General features: G+C 43.2%; 2 protein-coding genes across 7 annotated transcripts in view; one reads left to right on the top strand and one right to left on the bottom strand.

Moving 5' to 3' along the window:
• Positions 1–12,615, top strand: part of gucy1b1 (guanylate cyclase 1 soluble subunit beta 1) — a 265,032-nt gene that overhangs the window by 122 nt on the left and 252,295 nt on the right. The gene's annotated exons all lie outside the window — the stretch shown is intronic.
• Positions 1–12,615, bottom strand: part of LOC140485769 (uncharacterized) — a 179,239-nt gene that overhangs the window by 137,183 nt on the left and 29,441 nt on the right. The window lies entirely within an intron of this gene.

Genomic DNA, 12,615 nt, shown 5'->3' with positions numbered 1-12,615 from the left:
AGTCAGCAATTGTCAATAGTAAAGATTAAGCCATCTGCTGCTTACACATGAATAACAGGCTTCACATAATGAATACTTTTCATCTTGTTAACTGACGTTACATACTGAATGTTATCTCATCTTGTTAAATGGCTGTACATAATTACTGCTTTTCCACCTTGTTAACCCTTGCCTCCAGTATCCCATTGTTAACTGTAAGTTATCTGATTTGAATCATGCTCAGTTGAACCTCTTGTTTCACATAACTCAGAACTTAACTCTTTCCCTACCTGCGTTTACCCTGTACACATTCTCACCAGGACTTTGGCTAATGCAGAGCACAAACATGCAAGGATAGAAAAGGAAGTTTTAGCACTCATATTTGGTGTCAGAATGATGAAAAGTATCTTTACAGTACCTTTGCAGATGTAAATTAGGAATAATAATGGACCACAAGCCCCTGCTGGGTCTATTTAAAGAGGAAGAAGCAGTGCCACCCATAACTTCAGGCCAAACACAGCAGTGAGCTCTAGTTCAAAATGTGCATTCTAAGCTGGAACACCATCCAGGAGGCCAGTAGCAAATGTCGATGCATTGTGCCATATCCCACTGGTGGTACTGCATTAGAACAATCTGGACTTATTTCAAATTTTCTGGACACACTTTTCATCTGACAATAACTCAACTAAAGAGACAGCTAAGAAGAGCCAGGAGGGGACACATGAAAAGTATTGGCAAGGAAAGCCCCAAAAACTTGTAAATAGCATTAGTCTGATATTTGGATATGCAGTCGTGGGTATACAGTGAGTACAGTAGGGGACTTAGTATGCACCCCTGGGGGGGCTCCAGTGTTGAGTGTTAGTGAGGATGAAATATTGTCCCCAGTCTTCATTGATTGTGGCCTGTGGGTCAGGAAACTGAGGATCCAGTTGCAGAGAGTGGGGCTTAGTCTAAGATCACTAAGTTTAGTAATGAGTCTCGAGGGGATAATAGTGTTGAAGGCTGAACTGTAGTCAATGAGTAGGATTCTTATGTAGCTGTTCTTGATTAGATTAGATTAGAATAAGTTAGTTACAGTGTGGAAACAGGCCCTTCGGCCAACAAGTCCACACCGACCCGCCGAAGCGCAACCCACCCATTACCCTACATTTACCCCTTTACCTAACACTACGGGCAATTTAGCATGGCCAATTCACCTGACCCGCACATCTTTGGAGTGTGGGAGGAAACCGGAGCACCCGGAGGAAACCCACGCAGACACGGGGGAGAATGTGCAAACTCCACACAGTCAGTCGCCTGAGTCGGGAATTGAACCCGGGTCTCTGGCGCTGTGAGGCCACCGTGCCGCCCATTGGTGTCAAGATGTTCTAGGGAGGAGTGAAGGGCAAGCGATATGGCATCTGATGTGGATCTGTTGGTCCGATAGGCAAATTGGAGTGGGTCAAGAGTTGATTAATGCCACGACCAGTCTTTCAAAGTACTTCATGGCTACCGGTAATCTTTGAGACATGCTGCATGAGCCTTCTTAGGCACAAGGATGATGTTAGCCCTCTGGAAACAGGCAGGGACAGTGGCCTGCTGAAAGGAGAGGTTGAAGATATCCAAGAAGAACATTGCCAGTTTATCTGTGCATGCTCTGAGTGCACAGCCTGGTACTCTGTCTGGTCCCAATGCTTTCCTTGGATTTACATGAAGCAAAACTGATTTGACCTCTGATGCAGTGACTGTTGGGATAGGTTCATCAGGACTTGTCGGAATAGGTGTTACCTCGCCACCGAAATTCTGCTCAAAGGGAGCATAGAAGGCATTGAGACCATCTGGAAGGGATATGTCATCGTCTGCTATCTTGCACTGTCTCTTTTTAGAACCCGCGATGTCATTCAGTCCTTGTCATAGTTGCCGGGTATCTCTCTGGGTTTCTAGTTTGGATTGGTATTGGTCCTTGGCTGTCTTAATAGCTCTGCAAAGGTCATACTTGGATTCCTTATATTTGTTTGGGTCTCCTGATCTGAAGGCCTCATGCCTGGTTTTTAGCGGTTTCTGTCGTTCCTGATTCATCCAGGGTTTCCTGTTGGGGAACACCTGGATTGACTTCCTCGGTTTGCAGTCCTCCATACACTTGCTGATAAAGTCTGTGACAGTGGTGGTGTACCCGCCAAGGTACCTGCAGACTGTTTGAACATGGCCAGTCAGCCAATTCTAGACAGCACTGGAGTTGATCCTCTGCCTCCTCCGACCAGCACTGGACTTGAATCCGCAAGGGGGTCTCCTGCTTGAGCTTTTGCCCATAAGCCGGGAGAAGAAACATGGCATTGTGGTCAGAGTTCCTTGAAATGAGGGCGGGGGATGGAGCGGTAAGCATCCTTCACAGTGGTGTAGCAGTGGTCTAAAATTTTCGGGCCCCTAGTGGGGCAGGTGCTGTTCTGGTGGTAGTTGGGCAACACCTTCCTTAGATTGGTTTGATTGAAGTTGCCAGTTACAATAAACAGGGCCTTGGGGTGTTCCATCTCCAGGGTGTTAGTGATGGAGTACAGCACATCCAGAGTTTCCTCAACCTTTGCTTGTGGTGGTATGTATGCAGCAGTTAGTACAGCAGTAGTAAATTCCTGTGTTTGATATAAGGGACAGCATTTGATGGTGAAGGAGGGTGATGATGAGAAGGGTGGATAGGGGAACTTAACTGGGTGGAACAAAATGTCAGTTTCCCAGGAGCCTTGCTGCAAAAGAAATCACTCTACACTCCATCCATATACAATTCTATATGCCTACTCTGGTAGCTTAGTTGCATGGATGATGGGTTTCTTAAGTACATATCCAACATGTATGAGTTCAATACCCATTATCAGGTCACTGTGAAGGCCCTATCTTCTCAAAATTCACTTCTTTCCTGAGTTGGTGACTCTCAAGTTAAATGCACCACCGGCTGAGTCTCTCTCTGTCTCTGTACTTCTCTCTCTCTCTAATGCAAGAGCACTTTATGACCCTCTGGAACTATGGCAACTTTGACTTGGCTAAATACTGTGCTGTCACTGTTGAATATGGGAGTGGCTTAAGCCCAGAATGCAGTATAGTGTTGGAAAATCTGCTGAAAAAAAAATTGATGACCAGTGTAGGCACATTGGGCTGAAGGGCCATTTTCTGTGCTCTAAAACCTTTCTGACTCAATCCAGTGTGTTATAACAATCACATATTCACGGGTAGCGTGCTACCACTATTCTAAAAATTAATTCTACTATTTTAATTAAGTGAATTAAGATAAATTAGATTTGACAGCATACTGTGATCAGGTGGCAATATTTTAAAATTTGGACAATGGGTTGAAATTTTGCTGTTAAGTTTGCAAAATCTTTTTAGGAGGATCAGTTGTCTGTTTTGCATTAATGTACATGTCATGAATATTCATTTCCTCTTGAGCTTACTAGAATTATATTCAAGGGTGCAATCTTTATAATTAAAAATGGAAAAGGCATGTGTTTATAAGTCCGATTTTTATGTGATATGTACTGGTGGTGTTGACATTTTCCTTCAGTCTCAGGTGAGTACAAACTTCTTCAGTTATTTGGCTATTTCATAGTCTCTGCTCCCAGGCTTGTTACTGTTAGATGCTTAGAGTTCAAGGTGAAGCCTGACAGGGTCAATAAGACTGCCGAAGCAAGCTGGTTGACTCCAGCAAATCTGGCTGAGGAAGGCATGGGGGCTAACCTCAAAGCTGTCTCAATAAATAAGGCCATCTTTTGTGGTTGTGTCCTTGTTCAGTGCAAGCTCTTGATGAAAAGCTATCAGATGTGCAACATACTCCATTCTGATGGTATGTGAGCTGCTGTGTGTTATATCTCCTTTTTTGTTTAAGTATGAACCATGGCAGAGGGGGAGGACTGTAGATGCTGGAGATCGGAGTCAGGAAGTGTGCTGCTGGAGGGGCATGGCCGGTCGGGCGGCATCCGGGGAGCGGGAGGGTCAACGTTTTGAGCATAAGCCCTTCAACGTGATTTAGAATAGCTTGTTCTATTGGCCTCTTCTGTGTAAGGTCAATTGAGCTCTCAAAGCAACAAAATTTTGAAAATACATTACTGTTCTGCTTATACTAAAATCAACAGCACTGATTTCTAGTCTTAGAAGAGATCTTTCACCAGAGCTGGAGACTACTATTAGGTCTTTTAGCTTTGAAATATCAATATTTTCTAATGTAGAAACATTATAGATCTGTAATTTTCCTTTGCATGCATTTCAATTTAATTGTGATTTTAAAAAATAAAGAACAAATACTAAGGTGAATAGCTTATATTTAAATACGTCATATTAAACATGAATGTTTCATGTTTAGGTTTCTAAATTCTTAGAAGAGCAGGGTCGGATTAGAACAAGTCAACATGGATTTAGTAAGGGGAGGTCGTGCCTGACAAACCTGTTGGAATTCTTTGAAGAGGTGACAAGTAGGTTAGACCAGGGAAACCCAGTGGATGTTATCTACCTAGACTTCCAAAAGGCCTTTGATAAGGTGCCACACGGGAGGCTGCTGAGCAAGGTGAGGGCCCATGGTGTTCGAGGTGAGCTACTGGGATGGATTGAGGATTGGCTGTCTAACAGAAGGCAGAGAGTTGGGATAAAAGGTTCTTTTTCGGAATGGCAGCCGATGACAAGCGGTGTCCCGCACGGTTCAGTGTTGGGGCCGCAACTGTTCACATTATATATTAATGATCTGGATGAAGGGACTGGGGCATTGTAGCGAAGTTTGCCGATGATACAAAGTTAGGTGGACAGGCAGGTAGTACTGAGGAGGTGGGGAGGCTGCAGAAGGATCAGAAAGTTTGGAAGAGTGGTCCAGGAAATGGCTGATGGAATTCAATGTGAGCAAATGCGAGGTCTTGCACTTTGGAAAAAAGAATACAAGCATGGACTACTTTCTACACGGTGAGAAAGTTCGTAAAGCCAAAATACAGAGGGAACTGGGAGTGCTAGTTGAGGATTCTCTAAAGGTAAGCATGCAGGTTGAGTCCGTGATTAAGAAAGCGAATGCAATGTTGTCACTTATCTCAAGAGGGTTGGAATGTAAAAGCACTGTTGTGCTCCTGAGACTTTATAAAGCTCTGGTTAGGCCCCATTTGGAGTACTGTGTCCTGTTTTGGTCCCCACACCTCAGGAAGGACATACTGGCACTGGAGCGTGTCCAGCGGAGATTCACACAGATGATCCCTGGAATGGTAGGTCTAACATATGAGGAACGGCTGAGGATCCTGGGATTGTATTCATTGGAGTTTAGAAGATTAAGGGGAGATCTAATAGAAACTTACAAAATAATACATGGCTTGGAGAGGGTGGACGTTAGGAAATTGTTTCCGTTAGGCGAGGAGACCAGGACCCATGGACACAGCCTTAGAATTAGAGGGGGTAAATTCAGAATAGAAATGCGGAGACATTTCTTCAGCCAGAGAGTGGTGGGCCTGTGGAATTCATTGCCACAGAGTGCAGTGGAGGCTGGGACGCTAAATGTCTTCAAGGCAGAAATTGATAAATTCTTGATGTCACAAGGAATTAAGGGCTATGGGGAGAATGCGGGTAAGTGGAGTTGAAATGCCCGTCAGCCATGATTGAATGGCGGAGTGGACTTGATGGGCTGAATGGCCTTACTTCCGCTCCTATGTCTTATGATCTTTAGTCGTGAGTTCATGGAATGCCCTGCCAGTAGCAGTGGTGGACTCTCCCTCTTTATGGGCATTTAAACGGGCATTGGATAGGCATGTGGAGGATATTGGGCTAGTGTAGGTTAGGTGGGCTTGGATCGGCGCAACATCGAGGGCCAAAGGGCCTGTACTGCGCTGTATTGGTCTATGTTCTAAGGCTTTCTATAGGTATATCAGGAATAAAAGAATGACAAAAGTAAGGTGAGGGCCAATCAGGATAGTGGTGGGAAGTTGTGTGTGGAAACACAGGAGATGGCGAAATGCTAAATTAATACTTTTCATCAGTATTCACATTGGAAAAAGATAATGTTGTTGAGGAGAATACTAAAATATAGGTTACTAGACTAGATGGGATTAAGGTTCACAAGGAAGGAGGTGTTAGCAATTTTGGAAGTGTGAAAATAGGTACGTCCCCTGGGCGAGATGGGATTTATCCGAGGATTCTCTGGGAAGCCAACGAGGAGATTGTAGAGCCTTTGCTTTTGATCATGGTCATAACAGAAGACTGGAGGATAGCAAATATTGTTCCCCTGTTCAAGAAGGGGAGTAGAGACAACCTCGGTAATTATAGAGCAGTGAGCCTTACTTCAGTTGTGGGTAAAGTGTTGGGAAATGTTATAAGAGACAGCATTTATAATCATCTAGAAAGGAATAAATTGATTAGGGATAATCAACATGGTTTTGTGAAGGGTGGGTTGTGCCTCACAAACCTTAATGAGTTCTTTGAGAAGGTGATCAAACAGGTGGATGCGGGTAATTGAATTGAACTGAACTGAACTGAATTTAATTGAATTGAATTTATTGTCACATGTACCGAGGCACAGCGAAAAGCTTTGTCTTGCATGCAATACAGGCAGATCACAGAGTTAAGTGGCATAGATAAGTAAATAATAGGTAAACAGCGGCAAAAACAGAAACAGGCGAATGTTAAGAGTCTGTGAGTCCATTCAGTATTCTAACAACAGTAGGGTAGAACCTGTTTCGAAACCGGCTGGTGCATGTTTTCAGGCTTCTGTACCTTCTCCCCAAGGGTAGAGGTTTTAGAAAAACATTGTCAGGGTGGGATGGATCTTTGAGAATGTTGGTGGCCTTCCCTTGACAGCAGATGGATTCCATAGATGGGAGATTGGCCTTGTGATTGTCCAGGCCGAGTTCATCACCCTCTGTAACCATCTCCGATCTTGAATGGTACAGTTGCCATACCAGTTAGTGATACATTTAGGCAGAATACTCTCGATGGCGCACCTATAAAGTTGGCAAGGGTATTCACCATCATGCCAAATTTCCTCAGCTGCCTGATGGAGAAGAGAAGTTGTTGGGCCTTTGTAACCAGTGTGTCCACATGAAGAGTCCAAGAAAGCTTGTTGTGGATGACCATTCCCAGGAGCTTGACACTTGTTCCACCTCTGTGCTGTTAATGTGTAGAGGGGCATGAGTAACATCCCACCGAAACTCAAAAATGAGTTTCTTGATCTTGCTGGCATTGAGAACTAGGTGTTCTCAGAGCACCATTTTTCCAGGTTTTCCACCTTCTGTCTGTGGTCTGTTTTGTCGCCATCTGAAATTCAACCGACTATGGTGGTGTCATCAGCGAACTTGTAAATGGCATTAGTCTGGTATTTGGCAATGCAGTCATGGGTATACAGTGAGTACAGTAGGGGGCTGAGTACGCACCCTGGGAGGGGCTCGAATGTTGAGTGTTAGTGATAATGAAATATTGTCCCTAATCTTCACTGATTGTGGCCTCTGGGTCAGGAAACTGAGGATCCAGTTGCAGAGAGCAGGGATAATAGTGTTGAAGGCTGAACTGTAGTTAATGAGTAGCTGTTCTTGGTGTCAAGATGTTCGAGGGAGGAGTGAAGGGCATGTGATATGGTATCTGATGTGGATCTGTTAGTCCGATAGGCAAATTGGCGTGGGTCAAGAGTAGTGGGGAGGCTGGAGTTGTTTAATGCCATGACCAGCCTTTCAAAGCACTTCATGACCACTGACGTTAGGGCCAGTGGGCGGTCGTCATTGAGACATGCTGCACGAGCCTTCTTAGGCACAGGGATGATGTTGGACCTCTTGAAACAGGCAGGGACAGTGGCCTGGTGCAGGGAGAGGTTGAGGATGACTGAGAAGACCTCTGCCAGTTTATCTGCACATTCACAGCCTGGTACTCTGTCTGCTCCCATTGTTTTCCTTGGATTTACGTGAAGGAAAATTGAATTGACCTCTGATGCAGTGACTGTTGGGATAGGTTCATCAGGACTTGTCAGAATAGGTGTTACCTCTCCGCCGAAATTCTGCTCTAAGCGAGCATGGAAGGCACTGAGACGATCTAGGAGGGATATGTCATCATCTGGTATCTTGCATTGTCTCTTTTTAGAACTGGTGATGTCATTCAGTCCTTGCCATAGTCATCGGGTGTCTGTCTGGGTCTCTAGCTTGGATTGGTATTGGTCCTTGGCTGTCTTAATGGCTCTGCGAGCGACATACATGGATTCCTTATATTTGAGTGGGTCTCCTGATCTGAAGGCCTCATGTCTGGGTAAAGCAGTTAATGTAGTGTATCTGGATCTTATTAAGGTGTTTGATAAGGGTCCCCACAGTAGTCTATTGCAGAAAATACAGGGACATGGGATTGAGGGTGACTTAGCAGTTTGGATCATAAATTGGCTAGTTGAAAGAAGATGGAGGGTGGTGTTGACGAGAACTGTTCATCCTGGAGTTCAGTTACTAGTGGTGTACCCCAAGGATATGTTTTGGGGCCACTGCTGCAGCAGATATAGTCTACATGGATTTTAGTAAGGCATGTGGCAGACTGGTCAACAAATTAAAAGCCGATGGGATATAGGGTAATGTGTCAAGCTGAATATAAATTTAGCTTAGTAACAAGAAATGTGGAGTAATGGTTGATGAGTGCCCTTGCGACTGGAATTCTATTTGAAGCAGTGTTCCAAAGGGCTCATTGTTGTGACTCTTGCTGATTGCTTTGTACATTAATGATTTGAACTTGAACATACGGGACATAATTGGAAAATTTGTAGACAACACAAAAATTGGTCCTGCAGTGGATAATGCAGAGGACAACCTTAAACTCCAAAATCATATAGATGGGTTGGTGGAACGGACAGCAAAGTGGACGATAGAATTGAACTCTGACATGTGAGATAACACATTTAGGAAGGACAAACAATAAAAGGCGCTATAAAGCAAAGTATGAATCCTTCCCCCCTTTCCAGCACTTCTAGTGGTTAAATAAATCCCTGACACTCACTTTAAAATTAATAAGTAACAACTTATTTATCTAACTCCAGCTGTGAACAAATTAATAAAACTATTGACAAACAGAATAAATCCCCTTCTGACTACTGACTATTCCTAAATAAAGCAAGATTCTAATCATATGCTGTTTTAATAAATACAATTCCCAATTACATAAAGAAAAATAGAATTTAAGATCTCGAAATTATAGCCAGATTATGTGTCTCCAGAATGTTCTGTGCTTTTTCCATCAATTCTTCAGTTAGGAATGCCTTCCCCATCAATTCTTCGGTCAGGAATACCTTCTCCGTCATTTCTTCTGTTGGGAATATTATTTAAATTTACTGTTTTTATTTAGACATTGCTTTCTCTGAGACAACGGAAGTTGTGAGAGTCAACGATTCTATCTTGAGAGCTAAGGCCATCAGTTCTGGTGAATGGCAGCTAGCTCTGGGGCCTTTGTCCAACTGCCCCCTTCTTTTATACCATTGATGACATATCAATATTTCTATTAAATGATTAGATTTAAATTTAATAGGCTTTTGGTATCCAGGTACCTGGATCAAATTGATTGGCTTAATTCAAAAGAATGTTGTTTGGCTAAAAACTGCTGCTTGGCCAAATAAGCGTCCAGCCTTTTGATACAAATGTTTCAACTCTGGTGCTCTCTGTGTACTTGCAAACTTTCAAGCTGCTGCTCACAGACATCCATTTTAAATTTCTAAGCAAAGAAAAAGCACATGATTTTTTAAAAGGGACCACACAATGCTTTCACCCTTTGCATTTTACAAACACCAAATTCTAACTTACTGCCTCCCAATCTACAAGTACGTTACCCAACTTCACAACAAAGAGAATGCACAACAAATTGAAATAAACTAAGAGGAGTAGACGAAGTGAGAGATTTTGATATGCTACCGCACAGGTCCCAAATGGTAGTAGTACAGGTTGTAAAGGCCTTATGGAATGCTCGCCTTAGAACATTAAACTGTACTGCACAGGAATGGGCCCTCCGGCCCATGATGTTGTGCCAAGCATGATGCCAAATTAAACTAAAACCCTCTGCCTACCTTTGGTACATTACCCACCATTCCTTGCATATTCATCCACTTATTCTAAACCTCTCTTAAATGTCCCTATTGTATCTGCCTTCACAACCATCCTTGGGAGCACGTTCCAGATTCTTACCGTTCTGTTTAAAAAAGACTTGCCCCTCACATCTCCTTTGAACTTGCCCCTCTCACGTTAAATGCATGGCCTCCAGTATTAGACATTTTAACTCTTGGAAAAAGATTCTGTCAACCCTATCTCTGCATCTCATAAATTTATAGACTTCTATCAAGTCTCCCCTCAGCCTCTGCCACTCCAGAGAAAACAACCGGAGTTTTTCTAGCCTCTCCTTATAGGTCACATCCTCTAATCCAGGCAGCATCATGGCAACCCTATTTGCACCCTCTCCAAAGCTTTCACATCCTTCCTGTAATGTGGCAACCAAAACAACTCTCAGTATGCCAAACAAAAGTTTTACACATGGCATTACTCACCTCCCTATCAATAACCGCAAGCATGCCATTAGCCTTCTTTACAGTCTTATCTACTTGCACGGCCACTTTAAGAGAGCTACGGACTCAAATCCAAAGTTCTCTCTGTACATCACTGCAGTTCAGCATCCTTGGCATTAACTGTATATTTTTCCTTAACCTTTGATCTCCAAAAATGCAGCACTTCTCACTAACCCGGATTAACCTCCATCTTCCATTTCTCGGCCTTTATCTGCAACTGATCTATATCCTGCTGTATCCTTTGACAAACTTCTACACTATCCACAACCTCACCAATCTTTGTATTGTCTGCAAACTTAATAACCCACCCATCTACATTTTCATTCAAGTAATTAATACATCGCACAAACAGCAGATCCCTGCTGGGCACCACTAGTCACAGACCTCCAGCGTGAAAAATGCCCTTCCACAACTACAATTTACTTTCTATGGGCAAGCCAATTCTGAATCCATGTGGCCAAGTCCACGCATCTTAATCTTCTGGATGAGCCTACCATAACGAACCTTTTTGAAAGCCTTACTAAAATCCATGCAGTCAGCATCCACTGCTCTACCATACTCTCATCAATCACCTTTGTCACCTCCTCACAAAATTCAGTCAAGTTACTAAGACAATGACTTGCCTGCACAAACCCTTGCTGACTGTCTCTAGTTAGTGTGCTTTTCCAAATGCACATAAGGTGAATCACTAAGAATTCTCTCCAATAGCTTCCCAACCATCAATGTCAAACTCACTGTTCTATAGTTTCACGGATTATTCCTATTTCCCTTCTTGAACAGAAGAATAACCTTAGATATTCGCTAGTCCTTCAGGACCACTCCAGTGGCTAATGTGGATACAAAGATCTTGGTCAAGATCCCAATAATCTCTCTTCTCGCCTCTCACAATAAACAGGGTAGTTACCATCGGGCCCTGTGAACTAACACACCTTAATACTTTTCAAGAGATCCAAGAGACCTTTCTTGATCTCAAATTGCCCAAGCATATTAGCATGCCCCACACAAATCTTACTATCCTCCATATGCTTCTCCTGGATAAATACTAGTTTCGGATCTCACTGACATCCTCTGCTTCCAAGTGAATGTTCCCTCCTTTATCCTTGCACGGTCCTACCTTCTCCCTAGTTAGTTATCCTCTTGTTTTTAAATGTATGCATAGAATGCCTTTGGGATTCTCTTTAACTCAAACTTGCCAAGGTCATTTCATGAACTCTTCTTGCTCTCCTAATTCCTTGCTTGAGTTCTTTCCTACTTTCTTTGTATTCCTCACAGGCCCTGTCCAATTTTATTTTCCTATGCTTCTTTTCCCCTTTTGACTAAATTCACAACCTAGACGAAAGTGAGGATTGCAGATGCTGGAGATTAGAATTGAGACTGTGGTGCTGGAAAAGCACAGCAAGTCAGGCAGCATCCGAGGAGTAGGAGAATTTATGTTTCAGACAAAAGCCATTTATCAGGAAATGTTGACTCTCCTGCGCCTCAGATGCTGCCTAACCTGCAGTGCTTTTCCAGCACCACACTCTGGGTAAAAATTCACAACCTCCCTCAATATCTAAGCAGTCCTTCACCTTGCCATCCTTATCCTTCCTCCTTACTGGTTCATAATGGTCCTGAACTCTCATCAACAGGTCATTAAACATTGCCACATATCAAATGAGGACTTGCCTGATAACAGCTCCTCCCAATTAACACTCCCAAGATCCTGTGTAATTCTGATGTAATTTGCCTTCCCATAATTTAGTACTTTGCCACAAATTCCGGACTTATCCTTGCTTGTAATTATCTTAAAGTTTAAGCAGTTGCAAATACACTCCCATTGAAAAGTCAGTCACCTGGTCAGGGTCAGTAGTCAGCACAAGGTCCAATCTGGCCCCTCCTCTAGTTGAGCTATCCACATACTTATTCCAGAAACTTTCTTGGATGCACCTTGTCTAAATTCTGCCTTGTCTAATCCTCCTGATCTCAGGAAGTCCCAGTCCATATCAGGGAAGTTAAAGTCCTTCACTGGCAGAGTCATAGATTACAAAAGGTAGGGATATCATATATAAAACACTGGTGAGGCCACAACTGGTCACCACCTTATAGGAAAGGTTTTTTTTAGATTAGATTAGATTCCCTACAGTGTGGAAACAGGCCCTTCGGCC

Source organism: Chiloscyllium punctatum, chromosome 14 (genome assembly GCF_047496795.1).
Source record: "Chiloscyllium punctatum isolate Juve2018m chromosome 14, sChiPun1.3, whole genome shotgun sequence".
Classification (NCBI taxonomy): domain Eukaryota; kingdom Metazoa; phylum Chordata; class Chondrichthyes; order Orectolobiformes; family Hemiscylliidae; genus Chiloscyllium; species Chiloscyllium punctatum.
Note: the sequence above shows the minus strand (reverse complement) of the source record. Positions and strands in the feature narration are given on the sequence as shown.